General features: G+C 42.7%; 1 protein-coding gene across 1 annotated transcript in view; it reads left to right on the forward strand.

The window, feature by feature from the left end:
• Positions 1–25,059, forward strand: part of BOC (BOC cell adhesion associated, oncogene regulated) — a 238,140-nt gene that overhangs the window by 36,108 nt on the left and 176,973 nt on the right. Inside the window, exon 2 of the mRNA XM_022551515.3 lies at positions 14,315–14,416. The gene's annotated coding sequence lies outside the window, so the exon portion shown is untranslated. The remainder of the gene's footprint in view (positions 1–14,314; positions 14,417–25,059) is intronic.

Genomic DNA, 25,059 nt, shown 5'->3' on the forward strand with positions numbered 1-25,059 from the left:
GCTGATATTTATTTCCCAGGTCAGTTCCAAACAGTCAAATGAATTTTTCGGAAAAACTACAGCTGGAGTGTCAGGGTCCAGGCAACAATATTAAAATAATCGAGAGAGGAAAAAATCTCAGAATCCCTTGGGTGTTTTCTTCACAAAGTTTTCTTCTGGTCATCCTTACACACTCAGGGTTATTCCCTGTTTCCCTTCTGTTATTCTCCTTGGCCGTCTTCCCTGCCACTTCTTTTTTTCTCTGTATTGCTCCCCAAAGCACAAGCTATGTGTGTATGATCCTGAACAAAGTTGATTCCAAAAGTTTTGTTTGTTTGTTTGTTTGTTTTTTAAGAATGTTCCTTAGACAAAAAACAACCCTGGCTGCAGCTGGAGGCTGCTGGGATTTCTGTGCCTTGTTTTCATGCATGGCCCCTTTCATGAAACCCAAGGGAATTCATGGGGGTGGGGTGGAGGAAAAAGAGGGGGAAGAGAGGCGTGAGCCTTTACACCCAAAGTGGGACCTCTGAAGAATTTACAGCGTCTTTTCTGGAGACCGTTAAGGTTTATTGCCCTAGTACCAGCAGCTACAGTGCTCCGTGGCGCTCAGAGCTGAGCCCGTGCCAAGGATCCCCTAGCTCGCTAAAGCTGGCAAGAGGCCAACTCTAAAGCAAGTTCACTTTAGAGGGAGCTAGCTTCATTGGGAGGTGGGTCGGAGGAGAGGGAGAAACCCAGAGAGTAAATAAGGCATCATCAAGTCACAGCTGCGGCTCTGCAGTCAAATAAAGCTGACTTTGGGTGACTTTCCACCGTTTACTAGCTTCTGATATTAAACAAGTGATTTAACCACTCCAAGGCTGAGGTTTCTAATCTGTAAACCGGAGCTCATAGGAGCACCTAATTTATTGGATTATTGTGTGGATTAAATAAGATAAATCCTGTAAAGAGTTTAGTACAGTGTCTGTACACAGTAAAAGCTTAATGTGTATTATTTTATATTGATATGATTACAAATAATGACATTGCAGGAAAGGAGAGGCCACCAAGTTCACACTTTTTCTAAAGGTGAATGTGTATAACGAGACGTAATTTCTTTCTTACCTCTAAACATTGCCTTCTATGGCAACTCTCCCAGCCACGTCTGCTAGGTACCTTGGGTGTGAGGGGAAAGAGCAGTAAAAAAAAAAAAAAAAAAGAAGAAAAGTGAGAGAAAAAGAAGAGATGATGATAGCGAAGGAGATTTATAGGGAGAAATAATTGGAAAAAGACATGAGAGAAAACTAAGTGAAAGAAAAGAAAATGGAAATTGTCAAAGATGGAAAGAATTTTTGCAGCTGGATACAGACTAAGCAGGAAATGCGGATGAGAGGCAGAGGAGTCTGGAAACGTGCAGGGCTTGGTTTGCCGGCCAGTGAGTCCTCTGGGGAGGTAACGACTCCTAAAAGCCATGAGCTTGCGGGTATTTAAAAAGAACCTAAGCAGCAGAGCAAACCTTCCTGCAGGACATATAACCCCTCTGTATACTTTCTGTCAGTCACAAGCCCTCCTTCCCAACCCTCCCCAAGCCATGGGTGGATGCCCCACCTCTAGCTGCACAGCCTCACACCTGCAGACTTTACTGTAATCCTGAAAGAGACTTGGTTCTCCAAGATAATGTTTGACACTTTGTGCTTTGGGTGGCTCTGCCGCAAAGGGTTAAATTATCCCATGCCTGGGGCTTGCTAAATGCTCCATAGTGTTTGTTGAATGAGTGAGTGAATGAATGAATGAGTCATGTTGAGGCAGGCCTACGTGACTGCTAAAGGCTACAGGGTTTCTTCCTTGGGGGTGAGGGGGTGGAAATGTTCTAGAATTAGATAATAGTGGTGGTTGTACAACCTTGTGGAGGTACTAAAATTGCTGAATTGTACACTTTAAAATGGTGAATGGTATGGTATGTGAATAATATATCAATAAAATAAATATAAAAGCATAAGCTACAGCCTTAGAGAAACAGTCACAACTAGCGCTTATCTTCCAGTTTGCTCTTGACATTGGGTCCTCTTCCCATCCCTTTGCTCCTTCTCAGAACATAAGGACAGAATAATTACCTTAAAAAGTCTTTTCAAGTTTTCCTTGGATTTTCAAGTTCCCATGAAACCTAAGTGAGACCAAGGTTGCTTAGATCTCATAGAAACGAGGTGGCTGAATAGGAGGGGCACAGCCTCCTCTGGAATATTTCTCCAGGAGCTGTGTAAACGTTTCATGCATGAACACCAAGATTCACTCTCTTAGTGAACCCCTTCACATCGTCCCAGCCACCGAGGCTCAGCCGCTAAGAAATTCTGGGAAATCAATGGCACTGTTACCTCATCTTAATGTATGTTAGCCTTAAGTGCTTTTATGAAACACCTTATCTTCCCTGGCAGTCAGGGGCCTTCAAGTGAGCAGAAATGATTTTCCAGATGGGGTGAAGTAGAACGAAGTCTAGCAGTATATTCGTCTGCTCTTTCAACCTCCCCACAAAGAGGACCTATATACACAGAGATGTCTTCCTGGTATTGGAAGTTACTGTTTGCTATGGACACTTCAGTTTTGTGAGATTGTGTGGTTAACATATGCACAGCACACTTCTCAAAGGATTTTGTGTGGAGCTTATTTCAGTGGCTTGTTTAGTACTGGCAAGGGAAACTCCTAAATCTTAAGCACTATTTAATACATCAGTAGCAGACTTTTTAGACAAACAGGATTTCAGTTTCGAGGGCTGCTGTCTGCTCTATTCCTATCAATTAAAGAGGGAATGAGTCCATATGTGTCTGCCTCCCGCTCTAAGGTTTGGGCCAAGTACTGGGTCTCCGAGAAAAACTGAAAAAAGCAGGCTATCTTCTGTTTCAAGTTCCTTCTCCAGCATCCAATCATCATGAACAGAATAAAAATGTGAAAAAGTGAAATGCTACTTAAACCTAATCTTGAACAAAAGAAACAAACATTAACATCTTCATTCACTTTCTGTGAACTGAGAGGCCCTGAGAGTTTCTGAAAAGTCCACCCAGTCATTCTTCATAACTTGTCATGACTCACTGAGAATCTCAGTTACCAAGCCTACAAAGTGAGATTTGATCTTGATCTTAGGTTCCTGGTGTTGTCACTACCAAGGCCCCCATTCCTCTATGTTGGCAATGATGTCATCAGCCAACCAGAGCTTCAAATCCCCGTGAGCTCTCAGTGCTAACAATTGAATTGCCTGACATGATCATCAGTTGGGGAATTTGCTGAAAGTTAAATGTATGATTCCTTATAAACTTTTAAAGTTGTTGAAGTAAAGCTTTTAGAGCCACTATTTTTGTCTTTGAGTATCCCCTACCTGTTCAAGGACCCCAGATTGGAGCTTCACCAGATAATCTGTGAGGCTCTTGCCAGCTTCAGGATTCTCCAAGTCGAGAAATCTGAGGGTGAATGAGTAAGTCATGAGTGACCTGGATTTGCCCCTCCTTTTGGCCTACCCTGAAGATTCTCCCTGAAAAACAGAATTGCCCACTGGCTGGACTTTCCACTCAGAACCAGCCATTACTGTCTCTTCATAGTTAGGGTAAAACAATGCAAAATGAAGGAAATGGTCATTATTTGGATTTAAATCCTGGTTGTTAATTTCCTCCAAAAGCCTTTGGTCTAGAAATTTAAGGGAAACAGCTCCTTCTTTGTCTTTTCTAACAAACTTTGTGACTGTAGAAGATGAAGAGAGAGATTCTTATCTACTGCGCCCCAGGTAGTAAACCATAAAACTCTTGAGTTCATTGAAACCCTAGAGAATGGTTGCACAGAGGGAAACAGCCATGCAGCTGAAATTCAAGAGAAAGGCAAAGGAAGAGAAAGAAAGATGTCCAGGAACCCAGAAATGCTATAGCTTCTTTCCCCAGTGCCTGTCCTCTTGTAAAGGGCAGAGGCCTAGATCCCACACTCAACCACTCTCTCGTATACCTCTTAATAGTGTGGTTTTCTAGACACTGTGGGTGGCAACCATTTATATTAAACCTCCATTAGTGCAGAAAATCCAGAGTAGTGTTCTTTGCTCTAAAAAAAATGGCACTGATGTCAGCAGCCCTTCTCACAGTGGCCAGCATGGTTGCTTTTGCAGTCTCCAGTGTCAGCAAGCTTGCAGTGTGGCTTATCTTGTCCTCTTTTATTAAAATGCTTACTTTGTCACTGCCTAATTTTTAAAGATCAAGATAATTTTTTTCCCTCAAGCTTAGGAGCCTTTGCTAACTTTGGGAGAGGACAGTTCCTCAGCATATTCATTAGTGATCTAATTGACTTACCAAGAGTACTTTATACCCCTCTTTGGAATCTCAAGAGAAGACAGAATGATAGCCACAAATTGTATACAGTACTTCCCCCTTATTCTCAGGGGATACATTCCAAGACCCCCCAGTGGATGCATGAAACCACAGATAGTACTGAACCATATATTTACCATGTTTTTTCCTATACATACATACCTATGATAAAGTTTAATTTATAAATTAGGCACAGTAAGAGATTACTGACAATAATAATAAAATAGAACAATTATAACAATATACTGTAATAAAAGTTATATGAATGTGGTCTCTCTCTCTCAAAATATCTTACTGTCTTGTACTCCCCCTTCTTCTTTTAATGACATGAGATTTTAAAATACCCATGTGATGAGATGAAGTGAGGCGAATGACGTAGGCATCGTGACATAGTGTTAGGCTACCCTGACCTTCTGAGGATAGCTCGGAAGAAGGGTCATCTGCTTTGGGTGATCCTGGGTCTTCACACCATGATGATGTTGATGGTTGGGGATCCTGGTGGCACGGCACAAGATTTCATCATGCTTCCCAGAACAGCATGCAACTTAAAACTTATGAATGGTTTACTTCTGGAATTTTCCATTTCATATTTTTGGACCACGGTTGATCATGGATAACTGAAACTGCGGAAAGCAAAAGCACAGATCAGGAGGGACTAGTGTACTTTTTATTGCCTCTCACTGTTCCTTGTGCTTCTTTCCCAGAGCACCTTAAACATTGTTGTTCCCTTTCTCTAATGCTCCTTCAAGAAAATGCTTCATGTTTTCAGGTTGAACATGTTATTAATTCAGGAATGTATGAGCCCCTTCCCAGGAAGTTAACCTATTTCCTGGTGGCCCCCAGCAAAGTCTTCGTTTGGATATTATTTGCATATTAAGTTGATTTTGTATTGCTCCCCCAGAGAAATTGGAAAATCGTTCAAAGAACTTCAGGAAGTTAAGCATTCTTGAAACACTGGCTTTTATTCATCCTCACTGTCATCCTCATATCACTGTGCTTTTAAATCCTTCTATAAATAAATAATCAAGTGGACTTCTGATGCCAGAAAAGCAGAAGATTACATGCTGTTTTCCACATTTATTGACAGTGTGTTGGAGCCTGAATGTGAGGCAAACTCAAGTTTACTCATATTTTAAGGAAGTAAATGTCACTCAGGACATTTACCCTTTCCCTTCCACTCCTGTCCTGGGTAGCATCTTCAAATCTGAAGATGAAGGGAAAGTAGAAACAACTTGTAAACCCTACGTCATGCTGTGGACTGTGTCTGGGTTATTTCAGTAATTCTCACCACAAGCCAATGAAGCTGGTGGTATCATAAACTTCTCACTTTTTATTCACAATTGCTCAGAGGTAACCACTTTGTCATTTCAGTTTGTACAGAGCTCTTACGTTTGTTTGTTCCTCCCTCTATCCCCACAGCTGCTCCCCTTTAACCACCACACCCCATAGGCAACATGCTTAATATGTCTTTAATAAAGGCACTCTTGCAATAGATATTACCCTGTGTGCATGTGTTTTTATTTACATAATGGATTCCAAAACATTTTTTCACATTTTAATCTCTGACATAAGGATGCACCTTGCAATCAACGGTAGGTCAGTTGACTGAAAGTAGAAGAGTTTCTACTTTCTTAGTCAAAGCACAAAATAGTGGTGCCTAATACAGTAAATGATATTTAGATTCAGTGAAATCTATTTATTTATTGAAATAGTTGATTTACAATGTGTTAGTTTCAGGTGTACAGCAAAGTAATTCAGTTATATATATGCACATACAAATATATGTGCTTTTTCAGATTCTTTTTCCTTATAGGTTATTACAAAATATTGAGTATAGTCCCCTGTGCAATACAGTAGGTCCTTGTTGGTTATCTATTTTATATATAGTAGTGTGTATATGTTAATCCCAAACTCCTAATTTATCCCTCCTCCCTTTCCCCTTTGGTAACCATAAGTTTGTTTTCTATGTCTGTGGGTCTATTTCTGTTTTGTATATAAGTTCATTTGTAACATTTTTTTTAGATTCCACATATAAGTGATATCATATGATATTTGTCTTTCTCTGTCTGGCTCACTTCACTTAGTATGATCATTTATATATCACATCCTACTTCTTACATTTTCCCCCTTGGAATACCAGTTTAAGACCGTGCATGTTGCCATGTGTTCATCTCTTCTGTTGCTTCTAATTGCTGCCCAGCACTTCAGGGTGGTCCTCCATTGTACTTTATCTATCCAGCTTCCTGACATCACAGACAGTACTAGAATAAGCATCCTTGTGTCTGTTCCCTATGGCATGTTGTAAGCATTTCACTGGAATAGTATGTCTAGGGCTAAAATTAGCGGGTCATTGGGTTTGTAAATATTTATTTGGCCAAGTAGAGCCAGATTGCTTTCCAGAATGGCTACACTATCCATGTTTCATCAGCAGCATATGAGGGTCCTCTGAACCCACATCCCTGCCAACACTTGGCATTATCTAGCTTCCTCATTTTACATTTGAGAAAAGGAAGCTTGGCATGAGTGGATCCTCTTCCCTTTTACCAAGAAGAAGTAGATGTAGCTTGGGGTACTGGAGCCTAGACTATGCCAAGATGCCTCTATGGCCACATAGAAGAACCATGTGGTTTCTTACTCTGCATTTCCTCAGTCAGTTAAGTATGTCCCTTACCCTGTCTGGGCATCAGTGTTCTCATCCCTTAATTAAAGGAGTAATATTTGATGATGTCCAGGGTTCTTTCCAAATCTATAATTCTCCAACTCTGAGCACCCTTTTGTCCATCACTTCGCTTGGTGGTGTAAGCGAAGGCCTGTTAGAGGCCTCTGCCTCTAACAGCATCCAAACAGAGGCCTGTTAGAGGCCTCTGCCTCTAACAGCATCCAAGTGTCTCTGTGGGCTTCAAGATGTTGGAAATGACAGGCTGTTCTTTGTACCTTTTCATCTAAGTGACAAAAGCACCTAAGGAATAACCAAGCACCCACACTCAATGCTATCCCCTTTCATACGAACCTCCTCTCCCAGTCTCTGCGCCCTCGACTGAGACAATGCCCAGAAATAAAAGACAAGGTACACAGTGTACTTTTGCAAAGTCCAAGAGTATGTTAAATTAGGCTTTGTTCCAGTCTGAAAAGTTTTATTTCCCCTGTTCTGGTGAGGGATGGATCACATTATTTCTAAGCCAGAGTCCAAATGCAGAAATGACATTACCCAAACTGGGAGAAGCCAAAGGTCTCTCCTCAGCCATTTCGCGAATAAGGGATGGAGAACTGATATGAAGTTGGGGGTCGCTCTGAGAGATTTTATGGCTAAATATTCACTCCCCACTTAGTCTCTATACTGGATAAGCTTCTGCAGACTCTTCTGGCTTCCAGCCACTGCCTGAAAGGACTGTGAGTGCATGTCCGTGTAGACTAGCCTCTCCAAGATTCACTTCTGACATCTCCCTCAGGAAGACCAGCCCTTCTTGAGCCTCATAGATGGGCAGTCGCTTTCCACCAGCAATCTCCACGTTTAAACCTATCAGCCCCTTCCCATGTCACATTCTTGTCAGGTATTCAAATCTGAGAGACCTGGAGAGGCTGTCTTTGGGGCTGAGTTTCAGCTACCTGTTCTCAGGGAGAAAGAGATGAAGTGCACCACGGACCACAGAGGGAAATTCCAGGGTGAGAGGTCTCAGGTCCTAGGCTCTCGTCCTCTGAGCTGGTATCTCTTCTGTCTCCTCTCTTTCCTGAGCCCATATGGTTCCATTTTGAATACCCAGTACACCGCTGTCTATCCCAGGGTTGTAAAGGGCGGGGCAGGAATTGTTACTGAGGGGTACTCAGTGAGATGCTCCTGTGTAATTCAAACATCTTGTTATCCTAAACAAAGGACTCTTAGCTGGCTGTTTTGCTCTTGTCCCAGTGGGCCCCTTTGTCAGCAGCAGGATTCAGTCTTCTCCCTTTGATAGCCAAGTTGGGATATTTATTTTACTTTGCTATGGCCCAAGATCTGCTTATTGGGAAGAGCCACCTAGCCAGTTTGCATCAGCTCTGCTGGGACCTGGATGGGAAATTCAGTATCAGCCCACATGGAATATTGTTCTGGCTTAGCTGCAGGATTAGGGTTCAGAGTGCCAACATGCTTGTCTTCGCTTACTCTGCAGGGTCATTGCTAGGACATGTGGGGCCCTGCACCACTCAGGCTGGTAGGGGAGTACTCAGGTCTGGGACTTAACTGCTTTTTTTTAACTTTAAGTAATAGCATGTTATAGCAGAAAAAGCAGTGCCCGGGGAGGTCCAGACTTTATTGAACTCACTAACTGAGATAAGTGAACATTATAACCAGCCTCATCGGTTCATGTCAGGTTTTTGACCAAAAGAGTTTTGAGAAAAAAATGTTGTGATTTTTAGAGCTTCTTTTCAGATGTGGAAATTACAGATAAACGATTATGGAGCTAATTAATGGAAAAAGCATACTAAGCCTTTGGCACCAGAAGGACAGAGATTCAAATCCTTTCAGGCTGATTTTGGGGAAGTCACTTAATTGCTCTGAGGTTCAGTTTCCTGAACTGGACTGAACTACCACCTTGTCATATTGTTTGGAAGATTAAATGAGACATGGCATGTGCAGCATAGGTTAAGTTAAAAAAAAATAACTTAATTTTAGGATATGTGGAGGGAGGGATGAGGGATGAACTAGAGCAATGAAATGTTGGAAGAAACAAGAAACAGATTTGGGGAAGGCAGTGAGCCATATGGAAAACCTTAATTTGAGAGTGTGAAGGAACAAGGGAAAGAAGAGTCTGAAGAATGGAAACTTGCTAGTGGGCTAGGTAGGCTCCGGGGAAGGCCAGAGCCTCTAAAGTAGGTGCCTTGAGCTGTATATAACCAGAACATAGTGCACTGGAGCTAAGGGATGGGCGTAAGGTACAGCAGGAAAAGTTGAGACACCACTTGGGGACCTGCCTGTTGGATATATAGAGAACCAGTCAGTGTGTCTCTTAGCATCAAGCAAGTTTTTCCACTAGGAGCACCTGCCTCTTACTCACCTGGATGCATGTCTACCCTGTGATTTCATTGCACTTGGAGCCAGGTGACTAAATTCATATTGCCCAAAAGCCCCCAAACAGAAATGAGAAGTAAATTATGACATTTGTTATACAGTGCATGCCTACCCAAATTGCCAGACACTGGGCTAAGGCATTTTACACCCATCACCTCCTTAAATTCTCACAGCACCATGAGAAATGTATTATTTTCCACATACCATAGATGAGGAAACTGAGGCTCAGAGACGTTAAATGATCGCCCAAGGTCACAGAGCTATCAAGTGGCAGAGCTGGAATCCACCTCTAAGTCTGATTGACAGCACGAACCACTACAGTGCACTTCCTTACTGCTGGTAGCAAGAAATGTCATAGATTTTTGTGTGTGTGTGTTTTTTTTTTTTTTTTTTACATGGGCCTCTCACTGTTGTGGCCCCTTCCGGACGCGCAGCCTCAGCGGCCATGGCTCACGGGCCCAGCCGCTCCGCAGCATGTGGGATCTTCCCGGACCGGGGCACGAACCCGTGTCCCCTGCATCGGCAGGCAGACTCTCAACCACTGTGCCACCAGGGAAGCCCCAATGTCATAGATTTTATATGAGAAATCCCTAAGCTCTCAGACACTAGAAATGGAAGGCTACAGTGGTGGAGCTTTTGTGGGAAGGACCTTGGCCCCCTTCACCACAGTCCTTCCTCTTGGCTGGCTCCCAGCTCCCAGCTGATGCCCACTAGGCACAGCAATCACAGGGAACCCACAATCCTTTTAAAGACCCACAAAAATGTTTTAATTTGTCATAAAATCAGAAGAGAAAAACTAATATAATTTATTATATTCAAAGAAGTTATAAAGGATAATTTTTAATACTTTTATGTGGAGGTAAGGGTACACAAAATGCCTATGAAAACCATAATGCAGCCCTGCCTGCTTTCTTAAATAATCTAGAAAGTGTATGGTGTGTAATTGCAATCCTTGCGTAGCACCACCTCCTCTTTCATTCATTTGGGGAGTTATATCATTCTAGAAATCCTTAAGTAGGGAACATGCTTTTTTTGGCAGGCTGTTCTTTTCAGCTGACATAAAAGTTGATACAAATATATCTAAATACTCAGATATACAAATGTGACCAGATACTTAAAGCTTAATATTCACAAGCTATACCCAAGAATTGTGTACCCCAACTTGTCCATGGACATAGATTCATAAGCACCATGGGGCAGCCCTAGAACTTGCACTGTAAACATAATCACCAACACACACACACACACACACACACACACACACACACACACTTCTCCAACAATAAAACAAATAGACAAGGAGCCAAGAAGATCAAATTACTATCCCATGAACAGTTAAAAAGAGAAAAATCCCAGATTTGCAGTCCAATCTGTGGTAGGTAAATAAAGGATCAAGAGGGGGTGGGAAAAAGAATAAGGCAGTGCAGATTGAGCCAATGCGTTTATTATTATTATTTTTCAAGGTCCAAGACCAGAGCAGTTTATTAATGATGGCTCTCAGAGTCTCCCCAGTTAGGCATCCCCTGCTCTTTGAAGGGTTCCAGATCTGTGCAAGCCAGTAATAACATCAGATTTGAGCATTGAGTTGGGGGTCAAGACAAGGGGAGAAGGGGAGGGGGTAAAAGCTCTGTGAGGGGATCCATGATTAAAAACAAGCTCAGAAACAGCTGAAAAGCCAGAAAGGAAACTATCTCCTTAATTGGACCCCTTTCACCTCTTTCTTTCCCCATTCCGCCAACAATTCTCCCTCCACAGAATGTACCCAGGCAAAACATTTGAAAGGGATGATCTGCCCTGTTCTTCAAAGCCAAGTTATTTTTGGTTAATTGGGGGTGAAAATGTGAGGCAACCTCTGAGCAAAGATACCCTGAAGTCCTGCCTGTTTAGAATCAACAAATCCCAAACTCATACCGGTAAGAAGATGTATACTCATAATGGAGCCTCAGGCTTCAATATGATTCCTACAATATTCATTTATCTGGAATGTTGGGAGATTTAGGTATTTTGGTTCACTAATTCATTCCACAAAGATATAATGCCACCTATTGAAATAATAATGATAATAATAAAGTGATAACTGTGCTTGTGCTAAGTACTTTATCTGCAGTGATCTCATTGAATCCTCACAGCTCCATGAATTAGGCACTGTTATTACAGAGAAGGAATTGTACAGACGAGGAAACTGAAGCTTGGAGATGTGAAGTAATTTACCCAAGATCTAGGAAATAGATCAGGTGCACTGTAACTCAGATCTCTCGTTGTGTAGTTTACATTGTGGGTTTTTTTCTCATTACTATTCATCATTTAAGGTTCTTTCCAAATTTTAACTACTAGAAATAACATGGCAATGTACTCTTTGTACATAAAGTTTTTCTCTTATTCCTGGTCTTTTTTTTTTTTTAAGAAAAAATTCACAGGAGTAAGATGTCTGGATTAAATGGTTTAAATATTTGTTGACTCTCACTATGTATTGCCAAATTGTATTTTTAAAGGTTTTGCTCATTTACACTGGGAACCTCACCATACAAATGACCCATTTTTCTCAAATCCTTTCAGACACTGTCTGTTTACTGATGAGATTTGGCTGCTCTCTGGCCACCATTCCACGATCAATGGCAAAGGTTCTCAGGAATGCTATTTTAGTGGCCAGTAGCATCCCAAGGCTGTGAACATGCTGGATTATAACAGGCTGTATGAAGGCCATTACCTCTTACCTCATCTCCCATCTGTTGGCCAATACCTATAATTCCACCATTAGGGACTCATCCTTTTGGCTTAAGGTTTAGAGTTTTCCTAAAATGTCCCCTGGAAGGTGTTACTTTTAAATGGCTATCAGTTATTTATATTTGGTGTTGAAGGAACAGAACCAGGTTATTTTGAGAAGGAAAGGAAGCCAGGGGACAGTGTTTGGAGTTCTGGGGGCATGGGGTGGGGAAGGGGATTTGGGGAGGGACTGAGAGCCAAGAAGAAAGGTGCGGGCTTCCCTGGTGGCGCAGTGGTTAAGAATCCGCCTGCCAATGTAGGGGACCCTGGTTCAAGCCCTGGTCCGGGAAGATCCCACATGCCACGGAGCAACTAAGCCCGTGCACCACAACTACTGAGCCTGTGCTCTAGAGCCCGCGAGCCACAACTACAGAGCCCGTGAGCCACAGATACTGAAGCCTGTGCACCTAGAGCCCATACTCCACAAGAGAAGCCACCACAATGAGAAGCCCGCGCACCGCAACAAAGAGTAGCCCCCACTCGCCGCAACTAGAGAAAGCCTGCACGCAGCAACGAAGACCCGACACAGCCAAAAATAAATAAATTAAATAAGTAAATCTATAAAAAAAAAAAAAAAACGAAAGAAGGTGCAAGTCTGTTCCCTCCCCTACTAGCCAAGGGGACACTTTGTTTTTCCTCTCCAGTGTTGTGCATAGGAAGGTAGTTTTCATTTATTCCTTTATTCATTCATTCCACAAAAAAATTTTTTGAGTGCTTAATATGATGTAGACAGCATTACAGGTGCTGGAGAGAGATACATCTGTGAACAAAACAAAGTCCTTGCCCTAAGGATTGCTTACGTTTTAGTGACAGGAGACAGTCAAACAAATAAACATATAATGTGTCAGGAAGTAATAATGCTGTAAAGTATTGTTTCTAAAGAGGAAAATTGTCAGAAGCCAGTCTCTGAGAAGGACTCCAGAGATAGATAATCTCCAGACTCAAGGATGTGGGGCGTGTATGTGAGACTGAGGGATATGGCAGGAAAACAAAAATTACAGACAAATCACTAGCAAACAAGGCAGCTTTCTGACTCTTATTAGACAGTACTCTAGACCCCCTTCATTTCTCCCAACAAAGATTCATGATTTTAGTCACCAGATCCCTCAATTGCTGTAAGAATGTGAAGGATGTGTGTAGATAGGGTGCTATTGTTCTGTGTGTGGATCCAGTGTATTGTTCTATAGCGAGAGCAGCAGAGCTCTTTCAGGCTTCCCTCTGACAAGTGCCTGTGGTGAGAAGGCTGGAAAGCCTTGGAAGTTAAGACTCTACCTAACCTGCTGCTGTGGAACTTGGGGCAGGCCCCTAACTGGTCTGCCCTGGGCCTCAATCAAGTCCAATTAAGCAAAGCGAGGAGTTTAGACTCTAGAAAGAAGGTCTCCATGGTCCCTTCCAGCCCTGGTCTTTGTCTTCTACCTCAGCTTGCATTTCTGCCTGTGAGCCTTCCAAGTAAACAGCAGGATTAATCCATCAGCTCAGCTGGGCTGGGAGAGGAAGGGAAGCAGGCAGAAGAAGTATCAATGGTATTGCACTCCAGTGAGCACTGAAGAGGTTCCATTCACGGACCAACAAAACCTGGGAGAAGCCTCAGACTTAATCTGCCAAGGAGGCTCCAGCAGTAGGAACAAAGGAAATCAAAGCCTTATTTGGCAATCCAGGCACAGCTTCTGTGTTCTCCCTGAGACCTGAGCCCACCAGCTCCCCCAGTGCACATGCGCACGCGCGCGCGCATACACACACACACACACACACACACACACACACACACACACACTGTGGGATTACAGGTTTCCAGAAGGAAAGGGGAAGACAAAGAGGCAAAGACACGGCACCTGAGGAGTTAGGTGATAGCTGATATAAGAACCTCATTTTAACTCTACCTTTTAGACCAGGTTGTAGGAGCACTTGTAGTTTAATTTTATAAAATTAAGATCCTTTTTACACTTAAAAACCAAGGAGCACTTTGATGAGGTTCAAAATGAAACTGTTGCATGGACTTCTGCATGAAACCTTTTAGGGTCCTGAAGTAATTTACGTTTCTTAACACATTATGGCGGTAACAATACTTTGTGCCTTTCCACAGAACCTCTAGCTAGGCATTTTAAAAAATATTCCGACACCTTTCTAGTGAAGTAGGTTGGGATTATGCATAGTCCCATTTTATAAGTGGGAAAGCTGAAGTTCTGTTTCTTATGGCTGCCTATTATGTCTACAGTATGCTGCTGCAGTCACCTGGGCCAGCTTCCTCACCAGACATGATCCTTGACTTTGAATGGATGGTGGTGAGAATGAGCAGAGTGCTATCACCCTTCCACAGGTAAGTCCCAGAAAGAGGACGGGCAATTAGGATGCCACACAACAACGAGTATCTTTCCTGGTTGGGGAAATAAGGACGTGATGCTACCCCTCTCCATGCTAATCTAAACGCCACACTCTGTCTTTGTCAGCTGCTGAAAGTATCTGGGAGATTATATTGTTAGGATGACCCACAAAATTAAATAATCACTTGTTTTTGTTTTGTTTTGTACTCATATGTTTTTCTTCATTTGACCTTCTGCTGCCCCGTGCTATCATAAGTTGCATCTTTCTGAAGGCAAGTCTAAGTTTGCATACATTGGTATGGATAAGTTGCATTTCAGCTTATAGGCATTGTCTTTAAAAAGCAGCTGGAGCAGTCTTTTGTGGGGTCTTCAACTAAGATATTTGCTAAATAACTTTGGGGCAAATATTTTTGCCTGAAAGTCTAGTATAAAAATGAAAAGAATTCTGCAAGCAAGGAATTTAGCTTATTGTGTTCAGTTATTTTTCCACAAGGAATAGGTGAGGGATGTGAGGTTAAAAATTATTGTTGAGTTATGACCAGTAGGTGACAGACGTGGTTTCTTTTTTTAAAATATGATACCTGTGGCCACAACTGATTGTAGGAAAAACCATGGAGATGTTTCTCGTGGGTTCAGCCATTTTCCTTTTCTGTGCTCCTCTCCCTACTAGTGGTTTGTTTTTACCTGTGAATTCGGTGGCCCTTATCATTCCATCAAGATGTCCTTGATCTTTGCCCTACACTTTGATGTTTCCCCTGAGTAGTATCTCTCGGAGCAAACCCATTTCCCCACTTCATCAATAGTTTCCAGTCCAGGTTTGACTTCTTGATAATTGGACAATTTCAGGTATATCCCCAGAACGGGGAACTTTGGGGGCCAAAGAGCCTCCATGTAGCACTCCTCTCCAACTCTCCATGGAGGGTCTGCTCATAGGTTGAGTCTGGCCCCTTCAGACCTCTCTTCTCCACTATCACAGAAGCAGTCAAGACTCTTAGCCAGGCTTGTGAGCAAAACAAAGGAAGCTGTTGCAGTTGTAAAACTATTTTGAAGCTCTTTGTGGAAAAAGAACTTCTGGTGGCCCTGTTGCTTCCTAAGAGCTCTCCTCCCACTCTCAGTGGTGTGAGTGTAAATTTTCCAGAAACCTCCAGGCCTCTTCATATCACAAGTCTCATCTTCCCACTCAACTCTCTTCCTAGGTGAGGACTTAGCCTCTGCAGACCTGCGAGCCCTATAGTTGACCTCCCTGCCCCCATATACAAAGTTACTTCCTGCTTTGGTTGCATCTATTATTAGAAGGGATTAGAGGTGTTTTGCACTAGTGGCACATGGTGGGCACAGTGTATATGTTGGCAGAGTCGAACAGACTACCAAGAAAGGGACATACCCTTCTGCCATAAAACTCCAATAGAAGGTGGCTTGCGTCTGAGACAGTGACCCTCAAAGGGTGGTCTAAGGCTCACAGCAGGCAGGAAGGGACTTGTGAGCCTTGAAAGGGTTAAAGTATGTCTTTTGTGGGGAAGGATGGAGCTTCATGTGGTAGATGATGGGGTAAGTGAGCCATGGGGCTTTTTGCCATAGTCAAAAAAATTTGAGGGGGCTTCCCTGGTGGCGCAGTGGTTGAGAGTCCGCCTGCCGATGCAGGGGACACGGGTTGGTGCCCCGGTCCGGGAAGATCCCACATGCCGCGGAGCGGCTGGACCCGTGAGCCATGGCCGCTGAGCCTGAGCGTCCGGAGCCTGTGCTCCGCAACGGGAGAGGCCACAACAGTGAGAGGCCCGCGTACCAAAAAAAAAAAAAATTTGAGGGCTTCCCTGGTGACGCAGTGGTTGAGAGTCCGCCTGCCGATACAGGGAACACGGGTTGGTGCCCCGGTCCGGGAAGATCCCACATGCCGCGGAGTGGCTGGGCCCGTGAGCCATGGCCACTGAGCCTGCGCGTCCAGAGGCTGTGCTCCGCAACGGGAGAGGCCACAACAGTGAGTGGCCTGCATACCGCAAAAAAAAAAAAAAAAATTGAGCACATTGGATAAAAGTACAGTCATGCCAGGAAGCAAAGGGATGGCCATTGTCTTTGAAAAGTGTCTTCTGCTGCACCTGAAAATGGGCAGCTCAGCCTATGACACATAGGGATGCAGAGAAGGTCCACAGATGGCCTTGACCTCAGAGACTCATCACCATCCTTTCACGTTCTGAATCCTGACTCTCCTGACATCATTAGAATAGCATTCCCCACCCCCAAAAGCTGAAACTCCAAGGCTGTGTGCATCCAGATATTACACACACACACACACACACACACACACACACGCATGCACGCACACGCGCACGCACGTGCGCACACATGTTGCCAATTTGTTAATTAACCCTGATAAATACAACTGATAAGAGTACTAGTTATTCCCTTTGGCCTGATCAGATCATTCCTTCAGAATGAAGGATGTAAGTTGAGTTTCAGAAGCGTCTCTCCTTGAAGAAGCTTTAGGCACTCTCACAAGGTCAGGGGCCAGGAAAACCTCTGTCCAGGATAGTGCCTCTGCAAACTTGCTTTTCCTTGACTCTTAAAGCTGATCGTTTTCCTCTCCCCACTCTACTTCCCAGAGAGATGTGTTCTGTTCAGAGGGGTTCTTCAAACAGCGTGCACTCAGTTGGTTGGGTTCTGAGTACTGTCCTACTACCTGCTTCCCTGAATTTTCTCCTAGTTCACCTTGATTGGTATCTTAGGTATTCCTAAGCTTTTGACTCACATATTTAGGGATGATATCGTGATTTACTTCCACAGGTGGCTAAACACATCCATTGTGTATGGATCTTAGTAGTTTCACTCTTACAGGGAACTATATTTCCAAGGTCTTAGAACACACCTTATTGTGGTCTCTAGGCCCTACAATGTCTTCTAGTCCTGTGATCTGTTGGTAGGAGCAAATTCTCCCCAAGTTACAGCTCCTGAGTCACAGCTCCTGAGTCACAGTGTCCAGAGATGGACACTGAGTTCATGTAGTCCTTCTACCATCCCTTCTCTGACTTAGGCATTCGCCTTGACCTCTTCAGTGAAGCTGGCTCTAGGCATTCTTCCCACACAGCGCAGAAAGAATTGAGATGAGAGATGGCTGAGTCCCTTAACAGCAACTTTTTGTACAGCAGAGGAATCAAATAAGAGATGAAAAAGCAGCTGCAAGTAAGTATGTGTGACCTGGGCCCTCAAGCAGGACAGGGGGCTGAAGTTTAATTGTCCTCTCTCTGGATCAGTTTATTGGTTGTAGCTTTCAGGATGGTCCCAGCTCCTGAAGTCTCACTCACTTAGCAAACATCTACTAGTAACCTCCAAGCTTCACGGCACGGAGTGTGGGCGTAGGATGCATAAAAGATGAACAAGACATGGTGCGTGCACTCCAGGAACTCACAGTCTAGTGAAGGCAGGAACGCTGGCTTTCTGGCAAGTGGTTCCTGGAATAAGTTATGGGATAATAACAGGCAAGAAGGACAAGGAACATCTGGAATTGCCTGGAGAGGCATCCACCCTTGAAATCCTTCCTGCAAGCACAAGGCTGGTTTTCTGCACTGGAAGCTGCGCTCCCCTTCTTCCTCCTTCTCCCTGCCCTCCAGCTCTTTCCTCCCTGCCTGAGTCTGACTGTTCTCCCCGCCTGAGGGCTGAGGCGCTGCTTCACAGGATGAGTCATCCCCACCTGTCCCCACACATAGAGGGGCACCCCTCCATGAAAGGAACAGGGATCTTCGGAGTAAGCTCAAGTTTGGGCCAATATATTTACTTACTTTAAAGAGGTTAAAGAGTGAAAACTCTTATTTGAATGTGAGTGAGCTTCGACACTCCTTTTTAAAGCACAGGGATATGGTAAATTTTTTAAAATGTACCTACCCTGGTATCATGAGACCCCCAGGGCTAGAAACTATGGACTAGTGAATGAGAAAAAGCTAGGAAGTAAACTAGCCTCATTTAAAAAGCTGACAAGGAGAGTTGTATTAATTTTAGCTAAAGTAAGTTCCAAAACCAAGTGAAATGTTCCAAGAACGGGCATCCCTACAGATTCTATTGTTCATAAAATGGTAATCCAAGATATTATGAATTTGACAAATATTTAGTGTCAGTCACCTTAGTGAGCACTGGAAATACTGAGCAAGTCAGTCTCAGCCCTCATGGTTCCTTGATGATGTTTCTTCAAAGTAAAAGGCACAGCTTCCTAAAAGTTCTGTGCTCTCTCTTGCTCTCTCACTCTCTCCCCCACCTTTCTTTCTCTCCACCCTCTGCCCACTTTCTTTCTGTCTCTCTCCCTCTGTCTTCCTCTCTTTCCTCACACTGGTGATAGTCATGGGCAGAGTCTGTTGGCAACAACCACAATGACATCCAGGCACTGTTTTTATCATCTGCACTTTGCTGTGTGGTTGTATCAGTCAGGATAGACTAGGTTATGCTATAGTAACAAACAACTCCAAAATCTTAGTGGCTTAAAACAACAAAGATTTAGTTTTCACTCAAGTCACATATGCATCACAAGTCAGCAGGGATCTTTGCTTTTGTAGTCACTTAGAATCCCAAGCTGATGGAGCAGCTACCATCTTGAGCGTTACTGGTGATTGTGCCAAAGATAAAAGAATGGTCTGGAAAGTCTCAGAAACAGGCTCCAGGCCCCAGCCAGGAAGAGTTACATGTCACTTCTGCACAAAATTCAAAGGCGATATAACTAGTCACAATACCCAATTCAACCATAAGAATCCAAGAAGTTTAATCTTCCTCTGTGACAGAATTGAGGAAAATGAAATATTTGGCAAATAGTACTAGTGACTACCACAGTGGTGTGTAGTAGATTTGATAGGTGCTGACCCAAACCCTAAGATGCTAGGCCACTGGGCAATTTCGACCTCATCATAGTGAATTCTGCCTCCTCAGCCTCAAAGGAAAGTAGGAAAAGCACAATTCCCACTAGGTTCTTGGAGTAGTCTGATTCCAGGGTGACCTTTCATGCCACTCTCCAGCCATATAGTTACACACACACACACACACACACACACACACACAGTGGAGATAAGGGAGGTGGGGGGGACTAGAGTAATGAGATGATCAAATGCGGAGTTTTCAAAATCAGACAGAGCTGGGTTTGCATCCTGCTTTCACCACTTACTGCCCATGTGAACTTGGGCAAATTTCTTAACTCTTCTGTGTCTCTCTTTCCTCATCTGAAAAATGGGACTAATAATGCTTAACTCCTAAGTTTATTGTTGGGATACACTGAGAGAAATTATGTAAATCCCTTAGCCCAGTGCCTGGTAACTGACAAGTCCTCCATAAGTAAGAACCATTATTGTTAGTGTTAGGATTGGAATAATAAGCAAATATCAGTGCAATGTCGAAAAGATATCATGTAGCAAATCTGAAGGATATTTAAAATTTTTTGCCTTTTCCTTGAGATGCTCTACTAAGTGTCAAGAAAAGGAGTGTGGGAGAGATGTGCCCAAATAACAACAAATAACACGCATGGAGAAGTCAGTGGTGTGATACAGTGGATACACCATTTCCCAACATACAGTGCTTGGGGGTTCTATGTATATAGCACTCCTAAATATCTCCTAAGGTTAACATGTCTACTCTAATCTTAGATATTTATTGAGAGCCTACTATACATAGACACCTTACAAATATTATTCCATTTAATCATTGTAATAGACCCATCAGCTCAGATTTGGATCCCCATTTTATGAATGGGAGCCTTTACAGCAGAGTGGGTAAGAGCATGGGCTCTGGTGTCAGACTGCCTGGATTAAAATCCAGACTCTACCAGCAACCATCTGCATGTCCTCAGGCAACTTACTTTACCACTTGTTCATCTGTAAAATGGGAATAATAACTGCATGTCACCAAGATGCTGTGTTAATTAGATGAGATAATGTATGTAAAGTGCTGAGCCCAGGGCTTGGCGTGTAATAAGGGCTCGATGGATGTTAGCTAGGATTACCAAATATGAGGAAATCAAGTCTCCAAAAACATAAGTCCCTTGCCTGAGATCACACGGTTAGTAATTAGGAAAATTTAAACTCTGGTCTTTCCAAATCCAAAGCACATGTGCCTTTGTTTAACCACATCATTCCATTATTTACACTCAAATAATTGCCCTTAGGACTGCATTAATCTTCTGAAATTTGGGTCAGGCAATCCTCAGGCACAGTTGAAAAAAAAGCAAGAAATTGTGCAGTGGGCAGACTCTGACAGTGGCAATAAGTAAATGGAGTCACTCTATTTTCAGTACTCATCCAGATTGGCTCCTAAAGATGCTTATACTCTAAGAAAGCGGAGATGGTACTTCAGAGTTTTAGATTACTAACTATTGAGTACCTGCATCCATCAGGCTCTGTGCTAGGTGATTTCCCTGTTTTCTTTTAATTGTCACACAGACCTGTGAAGGAAGTACATACTTATTGTCCTCATTTTACAGGAGAGGAGACTAAGATTTAAAAGGTTAAGTAACTTACCCAAGGTCACACAGGTGAAAAATAGCAAAGCCTCTGAAAGATGAATTAGGTTGAAAACAACCTTTACTAAATAAACAATGTAATCTCATTAAAAAAAAAATTTTTAGTCGGTATTTTCCCACATAATCACAGTAATAAATGATCATCATAGAAAGTCTGGAAAGTAGTGCAAAGTGCAAAGAAGCAGGAAAAATTATCCATGACTCTATCACCCAGAGTCAATCACTGTTAAGTCTTTTAGTATAGTTCCTTCAGATCTTTTCTCTATATTTCATTTTCATTTTATAGTTGAGATCATACTGCAACAGTTTGTAATGTTATTTTTTAAGAGGCCAAGAATGAATTCAGTAGTCATTTCAAGTTAATATAATAAAATCTTTGGTTATAAGAATTCAGGGACTGATAATTATAGTTGCCATTTGTTGACTATTTCTGTATGTCTGGCGCCATGCAAAATAGTTTTAACTAAAGTATCTCCTTTTATCTAAACCTATAAAGTGGGTATTAAATAATCAAAACATCAGAATATTTATGTAACCAGTATTTTAATGCACTCCACTTTTTAAGAGAAAGAGGTAAAGGACGACAAATAAGCTGGTAGATCTTATTTAAAAAACCCAAACAAAAACACTGCCAGGCTGTGGCCTGTGGTCGCCATAAATTCTCTTCTGTTTTCCATCCCTTTTCTATCTGCAGCACAGTGAGGCTTGGTGTCCATGATGATGACCACAGTGATGATTCACAAGCATCACAGATTAAAGGAGTTTAACTATACTTCCTTCCCTTGGCTTATGCCTGGATAGGCCCACACTTGAGCAGCTCAGGTTACAGGACCACTCAGTGGACATCAGAAACAGGAAATGAACCACTTCTCCCTAATGTGGGCTGGGTCATGTTCCAATTTCCTCCTTTGGTCATCTTTGCTGGCTCTACCATAGCCCTCTCATCCCTGTGATCTGAACTTCAGGACTGCCTTCTCTGTAACCCTCAGAAACTTCCTTAACTAGACACAGACTGGGTGGAAAATGGTAGCTGGACTACCTTTGCGGGGAGTGGTTGCCCTGTGGGACAGGAAGAAAAGAAAGGAGAGAAAAGTCTCTTTGAGATTAAGGAAAGTGCTCTCAGCATTAAAATCTGAAAACAGCCTCCATGTGGTAAGAACACATGACCCCTAAGGGTCCTAAAGGGAGATGGTAGGGGAGGCTGTGGCTGCAAAGATGCTACAGGTCAGGAGTGGACTTTCAGCATTTGCTATTTTATATGTTTAAAGACTAGGTCTGTGTTTTGTTAACTGAACTTGCTAATAGCCACCACTTGAATTGCTGCTTCCAGCTCTGTTTGTTTTAAATAAGGAGATTCAGCCAGTAATAATGGGAGGAGCTGCAAATGACTGCCCCAGTTGGGAAGTGCCTGCTTGTTTTTCCATCTCCCTGGGCATGCAGATGCACAGGCCACACTCACAGACCCACACATCTGAGGAGATAGCCCGAGGGAGCCCTCGATATGTATATTTATATAGGAGGTGTGTGTAAGGGGGCACTCAAGTATCAAAATACTTAGGTAACTGTGGGTGAAAAGAGGAGTTATGTTGCAAGAATTTAAATATACCATGTCTCATATATTTATTTCTTTCTTCATTCATTTGACAAACCTTCATTGAGCACCTACTGTGAGAAGCACTGTGTGTTTGCTGTGAGACATGCTATTATTTCTAAAAGATGGGCCTTTATTCCTCTCCCTTCAGAAGCTTACCATCTGATGGGGGTACTATCTGATCATCCACTAAAGCGTACAAGTCACCCACCGTGAGCGATAATGTAGGATAAATGCCTTAGGAACGATAATGAAGATAGGTGCTGTAGGAATCCAGAGAAGTAAATGTTCACTGCTGGCTCAGACGAAGAAAGGTGGAGAGGGAAGAGGTGGTCTAGGAATTGAACAGCAAATCTCCAGAGGCAAAGAAAAAGGTATAGCACACTGAGAGTCGCAAGCAGACTGGTTCATCTGGAGAGTAATCACATGGGGAAGTGTATTGAAATGAAATTGGAAGCTAGGGGTCAGATTGGGAAGTACCTCCCAAGGTCTCAGAAATTCAAGAGATAAGGGTGATGTTAGAGCAGAGAACAGCTCTTCACTTTCTGAGTGTCTGCTAGGCCAACAAGCCATCACTCTGTGTGAAGGAAATAAATTCATATGGACTGTGTCAAAGTTGTGGAAAACATAGCCTCAGAATAAAAGATAGCTCTTTAAATTGAACCAATTAAGAAAATTAAACTATGCTTATTTTTTTCGCCATGGCCCAGTGGAAAGGCCATCACAGCCATTGATATGGCTAAGTTTTCCTTATTCCAATTCCAAGCTCACCAAAGAAGCCTACAACCATCATGTAAGTCCATAGGAGAAGAAGGCTACCTTGGTGAGTTAGCTGCCACCCTGGCCTTGCACGTTAGTCTATTTAGAGCTCTGCTAGCATGAATGTGTCCTGAAGTGGAATCTGCTCTTAGGCCACTGGCCAAATCACGTTTCTGAATCTTCAAAGCTTAAGACTAGGGACTTCCCTGCTGGCGCAGTGGTTAAGAATCCACCAGCCAATGCAGAGGACACGGGTTCAAGCCCTGGTCTGGGAAGACCCCACGTGCCTTGGAGCAGCTAAGTCCATGCACCACAACTACTGAGCCTGCGCTATAGAGCCTATGTTCTGCAACAAGAGAAACCACCGCAGTGAGAGCCCTGCACACCGCAATGAAGAGTAGCCCCCGCTCGCCGCAACTAGAGAAAGCCCATGTGCAGCAACGAAGACCCAACGCAGCCAAAAATTAATTAATTAATTTTTTAAAATAAAAAAAAAACCCCAAAACTTAAGACTAAACCCTGGACCTTGCTGAATTCACCAAGGTAAATGGCCCTTTCTTGAGTCCCATTTGGGCAGCTCACCAGATTTCCCTCTGGGCCTCCTGAGAGAGTACCTCATCATTCAAGACACCCACAGTTTTGGTTAATGGAAAAGTTTAGTTTATAGACTTGACTGTGCACGGCATATGTAAATCATCAAGAAGTGAATAGAATAAAATAGGCTTACACTAAAAGACCCTAAATGTTTTTTTTTTGATGATTCAAGAACTACTTCATCAAAAGACATATCCAGAATATATCAGAACTCTTAAAACACAACAGAAAACAAATAACCCAATGGAAAAAAAATTGGGTAAGATAATTGAACAGGCATTTCACCAAAGAGACTATTTGGATGACAAGTGAGCACATAAAAAGATGTCAAACAGCACTAATCATTAAGGAAATGCTGATTAAAACCAGATGAGTTACCACTTATTATTATAATGGCTAAAAAAAAAGCACTGACAATGCCATGTGCTGACAAGGATGCAGAGCAACTCGAACTCTAGGCATTGCAGGTGAGAAAGCAAAAAGGTTTGCCAGTTTTTTTAAAAGTTAAACATGCACAAACCATATGACCCAGCAATTCTGCTCCTGGATATTCACCCTAGTGAAATGAAAATTTATTTTCACATGAAAATGTGTACATGCATGTTTATAGCCACTGTAGTCATAATCACCAAAAACTTGAAACAACCCCAATGCCCTTCACTAAGTGAGTGGGTAAACAAAAGCTACTTCAGAATTTTACAGTACTTTGGGGGGAAGAAACATTATGATCAGTTAGTGTCATGAGGTGGTACCATAGGAGGAAAATGGTCATATGTTTTCTTCTACTTATTAAGATTCCAGATAAAGTGAGGATTTTATGCTACCACAAACATCAGAAAATGTGCAAGCTGTTCATTGACGCTTGTGTTAACCATGCTGTGTATGAGTTCCCTGTGCCTAAGCATATAGGTATTGAGTATGAAATGTAGGGGTTTTGGGGGTTTTTTTAAGATTTTTTTTTGATGTGGACCATTTTTAAAGTCTTTATTGAATTTGTTACAATATTGCTTCTGCTTTATATTTTGGATTTTTGGCTATGAGGCATGTGGGCTCTTAGCTCCCTGACCAGGGATTGAACCTGCATCCCCTGCATTGGAAGATGAAGTCTTAACCACTGGGCCACCAGGGAAGTCCCTGAAATGTAGGTTTTGAAGGAGCAGAAGGGTGAAGTATTTGAGTGGGAGGAGCAAGAGAAGGTCTGCGTGTAGAATAAA

Source organism: Delphinapterus leucas, chromosome 4 (assembly GCF_059928025.1).
Source record: "Delphinapterus leucas isolate spDelLeu-1000000601 "Yukka" chromosome 4, BTC_Dleu_Yukka2, whole genome shotgun sequence".
Taxonomy (NCBI): domain Eukaryota; kingdom Metazoa; phylum Chordata; class Mammalia; order Artiodactyla; family Monodontidae; genus Delphinapterus; species Delphinapterus leucas.